The 13,044-nt window shown below is 43.4% G+C and overlaps 1 pseudogene; it reads left to right on the top strand.

Annotated features, from left to right (window-relative positions):
* Positions 1-11,839: 11,839 nt before the first annotated feature.
* The window catches only part of LOC134474717 (ubiquitin carboxyl-terminal hydrolase 42-like), an 82,030-nt pseudogene continuing 80,825 nt past the window's right edge, over positions 11,840-13,044 (top strand).

Genomic DNA, 13,044 nt, shown 5'->3' with positions numbered 1-13,044 from the left:
ACTTCACCCACCCTTTATGGTTGGGGGAAGGGTTGCAGTGCTCCACAGCTGGGGAGCAATTATCATTATTTAAATTTAAAAAATTGTGTGTGAATAGTGCCATGGATAATCGTGCCTTTGGGGCCAGGCCTTGGCCTACTCCCCCTTTTTGTTTTTGTAAAATTTCTTTGAGGCTTCTATGAGCCCTTTCAATGATTCCTTGACTTTGGGGATTGTATGGGATACCATGTTTTAATTGAACCTCCATCATTTTGCAGAACTCATTGAAGGCTTTGCCTATATAGGCTGGTCCATTATCAGTTTTTAATATTTTTGGTTTGCCCCATGCGGCCCAAGCCGCCAGGCAATGATTGATCACATTAGACACTTTTTTACCTGTTTTTGCTGTTGTAAATATGACGTGAGAACAGGTGTCTGTGGAAACATGAACATATTTAAGAGTCTCAAACTCCTGTATATGTGTGATGTCTATCTGTCAAACATCACCAGGGATCAAACCTCGAGGGTTTACTCCCATCGGTATGGCAGGTTTGTATGTGGCACAGGAGTCACATAGTCGCACGATATCTCGTGCATCTGCTCTGGAAACATGGAAATGGTTTGCTAGTGTCCTGGCATTGACATGAAACTTATCATGGAAGGCACGGGCTCGCTCGATTGGTGTTAGTAAGGTAAAAATCCATAACGGGCGAGTGGCAGTATCAGCAGCCGCATTCCCCTGTGCCATGGGCCCTGGCAGGGATGTATGTGCTCTTATGTGGGTGGTGAAGACCTTATGGTGTCTGTTTTGAAGCAATGTCTGGATAGACAGGAACAGTCCAGCCACTGTGGAAGTGGATCTAATTAAACCGGCAGTCTCAAGCACTTGCATAGCATTGACCACATACCTAGAATCGGAGACAATATTAATGGCTTCTGAGAACCATTCAAGAATCATTTTAACGATCTGCAGTTCCACCACCTGAGGCTGATCTGGTTCAAATTGTATGGTAACCGGGGGCTTGCCTAGGATCTCATAGGCGCCTATCCCCGTCTTGGAGCCATCTGTATATATTGTAGTTGCTGGGACTAATGGCTCAGAGGCAGTAACCTTTGGAAAAATTATAGGGTGCTGAGTGACAAATGACAAGATAGGGTCTTTAGGGTATTGATTGTTTATATCCCCATGGAAAACACATCTCAGAATGGCCCACGTATCTATGCAGGCAGCCAGGGTCTTGATCTGGCTGGCGGTATAGGGTACTCGGATGGCTTGTGGTCCTGAGCCGAAATGTTGGACAGCTCTACCATGCGCTTCAAGGGCCAATGAAGCGACTGCCTCCGGGTAATGCTCTATGACTTTTGCAGGTGAGACCTTAGGGTGTATCCACAGTAATGGTCCTTTCTGCCAAATCACCGCTGTGGGCTGTAGACTAGTCTGTAGCAAACAGACATCAAAGGGTCGCCCTGGTTCAATTCTGTGTAAGGTAGCCCCTCCTAAGGCTTTTTCCACTCTCTGTAAGGCAGCTCTTGCCTCAGGAGTGAGCCTCCTGTGGGAGGCTATATCTGGGTCTCCCTTCAGAAGGTCGAACAGGGGTTTGAGATCTGAATTTGGTGTATGTAAATATGGCCTAATCCAATTAATGTCTCCCAATAGCTTTTGCATGTCATTTAGGGTCCTAACGCCATCCGTCCTAATGGTGACCTTCTGTGGAGAGACTAGCATAGGGGAGATTTTCGTGCCTAAGTAGGTCACCATTTCTCCTCCCTGAATCTTGTCGGGGGCAACATGCAGATTAGCTTGTCTCAGGGCCTCGACCAACTGGCCGAGCATATTATTTAGCATGTCTGGGTCCCTGCCGCTGAGCAAAAGGTCGTCTATGTAATGTACACATCTTATCTTGGGAAAGGATTTCCGTAGGGGGGCCAGTAGGGAATCAAGGTAAATCTGACACATAGTGGGACTGTTGGCCATACCTTGGGGCAGCGTTATCCACTCGTATCTGAGATCAGGGCTTTCTTGGTTAATGGTGGGTAAAGTAAAGGCGAACCTATGAGTGTCCTCTGGATGCAGGGGGATTGAGAAGAAACAGTCTCTAAGATCTATAACATAAACTGGCCAGGACTGAGGGATGACTGAGAGAGCTGGCAGCCCCCTCTGGACTGCCCCCAGGGACTGCATCTGCGCGTTGACCGCCCTTAGATCATGGAGCAGCCTCCATTTGCCAGACTTTTTCTTAATTATAAAAATGGGGGTGTTCCATGGGGAGGTTGACGGCTTAATGTGTCCTAATCTAAGTTGTGTACTGACTATTTTTGACAAGGCTAATAGCTTCTCCTTAGGCAGGGGCCACTGAGGTACCCAAACCGGATCATTTGACCTCCAGGTGATTTTGATCGAAGTGGGTAGGAGAGCTTCTTCAGTGGCCCCTAAGAAAAACCCAGCCCTTGCCTACCTTTTTTGTTCTCTACTGGTATTGGGGATGTCCGACCCTGTAGGGCATTGCCCAAGCCTTTGCCGGGGGTATATCCCTGGTTCCTGAGTATATCCTTAGCCTGGGGGGAGCAGTTTGACGTAAGCGTGACATCCATCTGAGTGAGGATGTCCCTTCCCCATAGACACTGGCAACTGCAACACAAATGGTTGGAAATGGCCCTGATGACCCTCCTCATCGCACCAGAGCAGGGTTGAAGCACTAACCTGAGGAGCTGACACCATCCCCAGGCCCTGCAGCGTGTTATCTGCAGTGTTGGTGGGCCAGTTGGAGGGCCAATCCTTTTTGGAGATAATGGAACGGTCAGCTCCTGTATCTAGGAGCCCTGTTATATTCTTGCCATTGACCTTAAGTGAGAGCATGGGCCTTTTATCAAGTATTATATGGAGTCCCTCGAAGACTTCCCCTGAGGAACCGAAACCTTGACTTTCTCTAATTTTCTGCTTTGAGGGAAATCTCCTGTGGAGACTGGGGAGCAGCAAGAGCTGCGCTATCTTGTCTCCTTTATTGATTACCATAGTACCCACAAGAGATTGAACCATAATTTTAATGTGTCCTGTGTAGTCTGAGTCTATGACCCCCGGGACTACTATGAGACCCCGAAGGGCCGTGGAGGATCTCCCGATCACCAGACCCAAGGAATTTTCGGGTAACGGTCCCTTAAAGGTGGTTTCAACCACTTGAACACCCATATCAGGCACTAATATAAGTCTGGAGGCGACACTGAGGTCCACACCTGCTGACCCAGGGGTGGCCCTTGTTGAAGGCTGCCATCCTGAGCTGTCCTGTCTCTGGGGCGGGGGCCCGCCTGTGAAGGGGGCCCCCTCTGGCCGTTTTTTGGCCCTCTAACATCTCGTCCACAAATACGGTTGCCCTGAGCATCAAAGACCGACCTACACTCCTCAGCTTTGTGTGATCCCCTCTTGCATCGCCCACAAACATATGGTTCTTCATTCCTAGGGCGAGGCCTAGCATCTGCATTGTTTGGGCAATGACGTTTAATGTGTCCTGGCTCCCCGCAGGCAAAACACCCTTTAGCCTTACATTCCCCTTCTAACCCGCGAGGTCCCCTCTGCTGTACAGCCGCGGCCAGGAGAGCAGCCACTCCCGAGTTGGAGAGCGGCCCCCCTATCTCTCTACATATCCTAATCCAGGCGTTGAGGTCCTTGTTCTTATGAGGAGCTATCGCTGCCTTGCACTCCTTTGTACATTGCTCAAAAATCAGCTGCCTTACCAGCGGTCGAGCCACTCCCGGATCAGAAAATATCTTATCGGCAGCATCTTGCATTCGGGCCACAAAGTCAACAAATGGCTCTGTGGTACCCTGAATTACTGGGAAAGAACCCTGCGACTCCTTATCGAGCGACTTAGGCTCCTGACAGCTGGTCTCTTTGGCCTCCTTGCCATTCAACTTTCCCTCGTCCTCGGAGTCAGACGACTCCGAGGCTAGAGCCCCGTCCTTCTCCTTAGCATCTTTGTTCCCCTTGACGGGCCCCTCTCGGGAGCTCCCTGACTGGGCCTGCTCAAATACCCTGTGTACTTTTGTAAGCTCTTGAGAGCTTTCTCCACAACCACCCTCGCTCTTAGTGTTGCTACCTAGCATGTTTCCCATCTTTTAATATGTTACTCACCGCGTGAGGCCCAAGGAATCCGCCACTTACGCGTGAGCCTGAGGGAAGTCTAAAAGCCCTGTAGGTGCGCGCCACCCAGAGCCCAGGCTTATCCCCAACTCACCTGTCTCGCAGCTCTGTACTGGAGCGTTGTCCGCTGTCACGTCTCGGGGGTGATCAGTCCCCGTGCGGGCCTCCAAATGTCGATGTCCGCTCCCGGCCGGCAGGAAGGACACACGACAAAGCCTGGCAGTGGACAACCTTTTCTTTTATTTTCCTTCTCCGTACAGCCTGCCCTGGGATCGCTCCCAGCCGAAGCCTCCTTTGGTCCGCTCCCCGCGGCTCCTTCTGGGCTTCTACTTCCAGGCTTCTTCTTCCCCCCCCAGGGGTGGCACCAGTATATATACGGATACAGTGTCCAATCATGTTAAAGCAAGGCAAGCTGATTGGCTAACATCATCAGTTGCCAGGCAGACTATATTGTTGAGCGGGTTGCTTACGCGGTAAGCAGGAAACTAACGTGCTCGATGGGAGGGGTAATCTACCTCAGGCTTTGCTCTTTACTACAGGCCTCACGTCCGCCAAGTGAGGCGACCGGGCTCGGGGCTGCAGCTCCCAACAGTGGCTCCCAACAATGATTGTCTTTCCTCATTAGTTATGGCATAATTATCATAAATCTTTCCCTCTATTACTTTTCCAAGCCCCCCCTCCCCCGGAATAATCTGATCTCATTATGTAGTGAATTTCTTTAACCTGGCCAGATTTTTGGATTAAAAAATAATGTTCTGGGGTAGAGAGGTGCCTATCTCCTTTCCTCAGAGCTGGATGGGTTCAGACAGCTGTCAGTTTTGAGAATTAATCATCTCTTTCTCACAGAGTACTTTTACACTGCCAGGGATCATGGTGCACACCTGTGACACTGGCCCTCAGAAGGCACAAGCATGGTGATTGCCCTGAATTTGAGGCCAGGCTGGGCTGCATAGTGAGGTCCACACCATCATGAACTACAAAGTGACAGCCTTTCTCATAAAGCAAGACTAAGAAATAATTGAGTAAGAATGATCCTTTAGCCTCTTGTGTTCTTAGTCTGGGTGATATTTTCTGAAAAAGCAAAGCAAGTATGCCTTCTCTTTTATCCTTTAGACTAGTAATATTTTTCTAGACACTCTTTAGGTCCCAATCTTTAATCCTCAAAGTGTTTTTGGAGGAGAACCTGAGAAGGAATCCACTGACCACCTTAACCATCAACAAAAGCCATGAAAGAAATCAGCTTTTCTTTGCTTTTATGTTCTGTATACTCTCTTTCAAATGCCCTGGTTTTCCACATTGAAAATATGCACTTGTGCTGTGAGAATTACACCCTTGGAAGACTCCTCCTGATTTCTTTGCTGATTCTTTCCTTGTCCCAATTGTGGGCAGTCTTTCACCAAGTTCCTGTCTTTTGTACAGAAGACACCTTGATTTTCACTTTCTGCTTTTCCTCTATCCACTCTACAAAGCTTTTGACCCACTTTTAGTAATTCAGTTGACCTTTCACTCCATCCCTCATTCCTTTATAACTTTTAATAATACCAAGGCCACTCTCATTCCCCAAATTTCCCTGAAGGAGTCTTTGATCTTAAATTTGAAAGAATCATTAGTACATCAAAGAACAAAATGTAAGCTTCATCCTCTTTAGACTTTTTACCAACATTTTTAAACCTCCTAGTTTGGTCATTCTCTTTCCTTCTTTAACTTGGTAAGGCAAGAATTATCATACAAAATTCTCTGACACCAAGAATGTGTATGTACACTGTCCAAATTACTACAGAATTAATCTACAGTGTGTAAAGACCAGATTTCCTATTTAATATTGATTTAAAAAATCACTTTCTGTATGGAGTGGGTAAATGACCTGATCCATAAGGATACTGTAGTGTGGTTTGGTATATAACTCCAGTGAAATGCATTTTTGCCCTTCACTTAAGGCTTGTTCATATGAACAAAATGATCCCGATGTGGCAATGAGACTCCATTTTGCATGCAGCGCCTCAGATTACTTCCTCCCTAATAAGAGTTCTGAGTACACTGCAGGTACATTATAATTATAAATGAAATGATTTGGGAAATGGGAATAAGGAGACTTAAATGTATTTGACTTTCAAGATGAGGTCAAAAGACTTGGGCTTTTATCTTGTTCCTGCTCCTCCTTACCAGGTCTAGTCCCCAGTAGGGAGAGCTGTATCTGCTAGAAGCAAGACCCGCATCCCCACTCGGACCCAGAAATGACTTGAAGAGTTGAATCACCTCAAGACTAAATAGAACTACCAAGTTACAGAGCTAATGCTACACCTCAGAAATTGGAGGAAAATGTCTGCCCATGTTACAGTAGATCTCAACCATGTAGTTGGAGTGAAGAGTGAGAAATTGGCTCATTTGCATGGCTTCCATGCAGCACTTGTGGTGTCACTGCCATGAGGTTCCTCAACTGCCAGAATCTTTGTAACAGTGACAGTTGGTCTTAGAGGCTGAGGGTCTGTTGAGGTAAGCACAACTCTTTCTAATTTCACTTTTATATCCACAAAAGTAAGTCAAAGCAATTCTGGCTCCTAATTTATCTTAGTGAACTAACATGGTGATTTCCAGTGGTTACTGATGATAGAGTTGAGGCTCCCATTTTAACATCGAGACTTACACCTGGATTTTGAGGTCTCAATATCCACACAGTGAGAATATGTATTTTATCACATTTTATCCTTTTTTAAACATTTATTTATTTATTTATTTTTGGTTGTGGGAGTATTAACCCTAGAGTCATTCTTTCCCTGAGCTAGGCAGCCAACACTTCTTATATTTGACAAAGAGGTGGTGTCTCCCAATGTGATGCCAAGGCTGGTCAAGAACTTGCCACTCTCCTACCTGTGCCTCCGGAGTAGCTCAGAGAACACATGTGGGATACCATCCCCAGCTTGAGATACTTTTACATAAGTTTGAAAAATCATAAGCTAAAATATTTTGATAAATTTTGGCAAGGTTTAGTTAGGTGAAAAGCTTGCAAAGTAGGTAAATGTAGGAGTTCAGGGGTTCAGGAGGTAGGGGTTCAGGTTAATCCTGTACTTCACAGTGAGTTCTGGGCATTCTACACTGTGTACTGAGCCCATGTCTCCTAAAACATATTTTCTACTTATAAATAATCTAGAAATCTGGCCTTCTACCTAATAACGAGCATTTTACATGGAATGTTACAGAGTACCTCAGCTGAAAATATGCAGATGCATATTTCAAAATGTCTGGGCTTTAACTTAGTGCCTCTCAATACCCAGTAGATGTGAATATATGATGTGTAATGTAGCCCCAGACCACGGCCAGATCCCATTTGGTTTCTTCTGTAAAGTTCCTTTATTTTACACTACAGTACAGAGTCCTATTAAAGTATCTTTTTTATTTTTATTTTTTTGCTTTGTTTTCTGGGACAGGGTCTCAATCTGTACTGTCTGGCGTTGGACTCACTATGTAGTATAGCCTGGCCTCAAACTCATGACCATCCGCCAGCCACAATTACTGACTACTGGGATTACAGGATGTCATGTTTAAAATTCCTTTCAAAATTCTCTTTAGCCTGCCCTGCAGAGGTTTTGTGTTTGTATCTCATAATCTTTACACCTTAATAATGAATTTCATTTCTGGAAATGTTTAAATATCATGTATAAGAGTGGATGATCAATAAATGATGTCATTTTAAGGCAAACCTTAAAATTCAATTTTATTATAAAGACACATAGATATTTCTTTTGTGAGCACATTCTTCCAGACCCTCTGAGTCTTGTCAATCCCTAAGACCACTTTCCATCCCTATGCACTGAAGGCAGCTTCATGAATATTAGTCTAGCAACTATTTTATTAATTTACATATATGTATTCATCATGTATCCATTGAAATAGGCACATACCACAGTAAATCAAGAGATTTGATGGTTTTGTTCTCATATAAAAATTTCTTACATTTTTATTGTATCTTTAGTTTGTGGTTCCCATGAAAACATATTTTGAATAGAGTCTGATAATATAACATGATATAACATAATTCTCCAAATCTGATATTCTGCAGTCAGTTTAGCATCTTCACCACTGAAACATAGCAGGTCTCTTCATTATTGTAAAAAACACAAATGGTAACATAGGCACTCAGTGTATGTTTGCAGGCAAGTGTAGTAAATGTACTAGTAGGTAACTTGCACTGCTGTCTTTTTATACAGGAGTAACCTACATTGACAGAATGCATAGTTCTTGTCTGACAGCCATCTCTTACTGGTAACTTCTGTTTTCTCAGCTACTGATGTGAGTTAGTTCCACATCCATCAACATCTCCCCACAGAACCTGGAGCCTCATTCCAGCAAGGTCTGTACTCTGCTCCTTTGACATTTTTCAGGGCTGAGCCTATTTACCTAGGAAATCCTTCCACCCACTCAGAGTACTGAAAAGAACCTGCACTTTGACACTAATTGCTACACTGTATAAAATCTACTACACATTTATCTCATAAAAGTGAAATACTGTGTTCTTGATGCCTACTGCATACTTCTGGGCAGAACAGAAAATTACATGTCCAAAAAACTGAGGAGAGAGGCCTGGGAAACCCTCATCTGTCCAGTGTTAGCTGGCACTCATAAATTTTGCTAATGATCATCCTTCACTTTTGCTCCTAGGAGGTGACTGCTGCCATACCGCTGACCAACAGCCAATCCTAGCTCAGAGGGTCTGTGGGCCTGGAGGGCAGGACCCTGTCTTGCCAGACTCTTGAATCTCTTTGTTGAAGGAGGTTTTCATGGAGCTGCAGATTTTGTCATCAACACCTGAATGTTAGTCAAATGCTTGGATTAGCTTTTACCCTGTTGTCTTACCACTCCATTCCGTGGCACCTCCAGTGTTATACCAGTGTAGAGGTCGCAGATAGGATGAGAAAGATTCTGCAGGTCTAGGAGGGGACACAAAAAGTTTTAGAAGGGAGACTTTTGAGACTTCCAGGTCTCAGAGAGGAGATTACCTGTGCCAAAGATAATCAAAGGGAAGTATCAATCAATGTGGAAAAGCCTTGGTGAATGGGATCAAATGGGTTCAAAAGCAGAAAATGATACTTAACATTGGGACTGGGTCTTCTTTACAGAGTATCCTCTCCTAACCAAACATGGTTTTCCCCAGAAGGACAAAGAGCCAGCTGTCTCTATGTGACAGCTTTACATTGCTCAGCTCCTGAGGTGATCTGGACCCATGGCCCCCTACTCCCTCTCACAGCACCTGGAGTTCCACCACCCAGAACTGCACATACTCAGCCACTTAACCATATCAAGAGCTGAGTCCAGTTCCTTAGAAAGTCCTTCCCTGTGAAGAATGTGTGTTTTAAATATACTGAGTGTTGTGTTTTGAGCAATGCAATTCACCTGTAGTATGTAAAATGGAAGGGAGTCATGATGTGATTCCATAGTCTTGTGGAGAGTAGTCAATGGCCTGTATGAACATTGAGAAGGGTGGTAGTCATCTCTCAAGTGTTAGCTGGCATAAATGATTCTTCCCAGTGACAATTCCCCATCTTGGCTACTAGGAATCTCTGATGCCATCATGAGTGATGGACACCTAATCTTAGGGATCAGAAGAACTCTGATCCCACTGAGCCTGGTCTCCTCAGTGCCTTCTTACCTGGAATTAATTGAAATCTGCAGGTTTTTTCAACCAACTTCTTAGGTCCATGACTTGGCTTCTCTCCGTCTTCTCTCAAACCAAGCTCCATGAAATCTGCATTTTTCTAAGTGTCTAAACATACAGATAGGATGAGGAGAGTGTATTTCAATAAGATGAGACAAGAATGTGCATTGGAGAGGAACATTATTGTGTAACACCTGTTCTCAGACAGGAGGTTTCCCATACCAGGCTGAAACAGCAGAAGCACCTTGTTGGTGTCACATGAGAGAAGACATGAATATGGGGAACCTGAATCTCCTTTATTGGATTTTGGAGGATTTAGAAGTCAGGGTAGATCAGGGAGCTACACATGGAAGGCTGCAATAATTTCACTGGGCTTCGGGTGTTGGACAGTCTCTGTATGTTTTCACTTTGGCCCGGGTGATTTAGAGCAAAGTAAATATTAGATAAATAGCTAGATAAATAGGTCATTGAGATCAGACACTGGGTTGGTTTTTATAGGAATCCCGTGTTTTGAGTAGGCCTTTACTATCCAGAAATCACCTTCACAGAAGAGAGAGAATTTCTCCCAGGGGAACACAATGCTGGAGATGTCTATACAACATAAAGATGGCACCTCATGTTCACCATTGACACGCAGGCCAAGAGATGCCTCACTTTGCCATCTTTCATGATCTTTATGTGGATTTGTTCCCTGTGGTCATCTGTCTAAGTTCCCTTCCCATTGGAGAAAAACATCACAGGATTAAAGCCTCCCTTAAAGATATTTTGATGTGATTATCATCAAGTAAAAGAGCTACAGAATAAATGATGAGCAGCTGCAAGAGAAATTAGCCAGCAGGGTCCGGGGCAGGACAAGCTTTTAGGAGAGGTTTCTAACTCAATGTTACGGGAAAGGAGTAATGCAGGAAACTGTCCTGGGAATCAATCTCAGGACAGAATTTTTGCAAGGTAGGCACTTATGTTCTTAGTTAAGTCTCTGCCTAGAGAAGATAAATTGTAAACTGAGTAGAAATGTTTATGAGCCAGTGGCTAAAGGAAGGAAGAAAATCAGATAAAAATGAGTTCTGTATGCTTGGTCCATGGAAAGCAGGAACTAAATATGGACTCAGTATGGTGGGAAAGTAACCTGGGAAGCATCTGAGATTACCAGCCCAGAGTGTTAGGAGAAGGTACTGTGCATGGCTGCCAGGGCACTCCTGAAGGGTTTTCTGTGGGTAACAGCACACCTGGATTTGGCTGCTGGGCAATTTTTGAGGCTTCACTAAAAGTACTCTGTTGCATAGGTGGTTGAGCCTGGAGGAGGCTTGCTTGCTTCTGTTCTCAGTCGCTGACTGATTTTTGCTATAATCACCTCTCTGCAGGTCCTGTGGATTATTGTCTTCTCTTTGTGATTTACTATGAATGTTAATGTTCCTCCATCAAATATTGCAATGCTAGATGAGTTATACTCAGTAACTTTAACACAATATCAGATAGAAAATAAGTACTTTGGCACATGTATTTCTGTTGAAATTTTAATCAGACAAACGTGTGTTTGAAAGATGACACTTTCTAGAGTAATCATTTATTTAGATTGTTATGCTTTTCACGTAATTGTGTTTTTTCATTTTTTTTTTTTTTTTTTAGACACCGGGTCTTGTTACTTAGTCCAGTTTGGCCTTGAACTCCTTATGAACCTCAGGCTGGCTTTAGACTTGAGAGTTTCCTACCCCAACTTCCTTGTGACTTCTATTATTGATGTGCACCATCAGGCCCTGTACTTATGATGGAATTTAATTTCAAAAGCAAAGTTGGTTTTCCTCTTTATGTAGTCAAGACATTTTTCTTCTAAATAATAAGTAAACGTACAATGTCAAGGCTGAGGATATAGGTCAGGGGTTGAGTGAGACCCTAGGTTTAATCTCTAGGGCTTGGGAAAAGAAAAGAGAAATTACTCGAGTTTTTATATGTGGTTGATTTGTTTGAAACTAATATAAATTGGCAAGAAAACTTTCAAAATTCTAATGGCAGGCTGACTACAATACATTTACATTAGGAAAAAAATTGTATGCTTTTTAACTTTTGTAGATTTGAGGATGACCATTGTGGACAGAGCTGACTCTTCAGGTTAGTTGGACCATCAGAATCAGCAGGGCCATTCTCAGGCAGTCAGCACTGCAGACCTGGTTGCAAGCTCTGTTGGCCAGAGCCCTGAGTCTTCATCACTGAGTGATGTTTCCTTTCACTCGCTTTATTTAGGACTTGTACAGGGTGCTGTTTATTCAGAGTCAGCTGTCTTTGCTAAGTCAGAGCCATCACCACCAAAAGACCAAAGAAAGCGCTGTTTTCTAAAAATATTGAAAAAATCACTGCCAGACTTTTTGTACAAAAGCCACAAGTGTTGATAGTTTCAGAGGGCAGCTTGTGGTGTGAGAGAGATCCCCACATGGATGGCCAGCGTTCTAAAGTGGAAATCATTTTGCTCTAACATGTAAGCATTCCTTACTAGCATGTGTATCACAGCAAGGTATTGATTTTAGTTACTCAAAGATTTGTCATTGGTTTTATTTCTAATTTTTAAAGGGTAAACTATGTTGGGGAAAAAGGGGGGGAGTAAGTTTTCTTATGTTTTCAGTTAAACAGTAATTATTATGCTCACTAGGTAGGTATAGAGTCTGTCCTTGGAAAAGAGCAGGTAAGGTAAACACAGTTATATTTTTAAATTTATCCAGATAATTAAACATTGGCTCTTTCAAAGGGTACTTTTAAGCCTGAAAACCCTGATAGTTTGAATTGGAAAGAAAAGCATGGGTAGAATTACTTTGTAATTGGAATATTGTCTAGCTTAGGATAATTTGATACTTGTCTTGTTTTGAATCCTCTTAGTAACCTTGATATTTTTTTTATTTAAGAGGAAAAAGAGAAAAACACAAAGAAGTGTAAGGGTACATGTAATACAGAACTAAAAAAAACAAAACAAAACAACAACAACAAAAACAAACAAACAAACAAACAAAAAACATAACAGTAAGTAATCACCTGTTAGTAGATTACATATTATCATCTTGAAAATAGTTGCTCAAATCACAGCATCAAAGAATACAAGGTGGACATTCATAACAGCAAGTGTGTTTAGGGGTGTTAAATAGCTGACTATATCAATGTTTTTGGATCATTGAACACAGCTGTTTACAGTCTCCCTGTTTGAAAGTAACCTTGATATTGTGTGGGAGTGTTTGTTACGGTTTGTTCAAGGTGTTTTGACTATGTGCAAGGGGAGGCTTACAACTCAGAATACAAC

Source organism: Cavia porcellus, unplaced genomic scaffold (genome assembly GCF_034190915.1).
Source record: "Cavia porcellus strain 051 isolate PalLab524CR breed Dunkin Hartley unplaced genomic scaffold, mCavPor4.1 scaffold_36, whole genome shotgun sequence".
NCBI lineage: Eukaryota > Metazoa > Chordata > Mammalia > Rodentia > Caviidae > Cavia > Cavia porcellus.
This window is presented reverse-complemented; position numbering and strand designations above follow the sequence as displayed.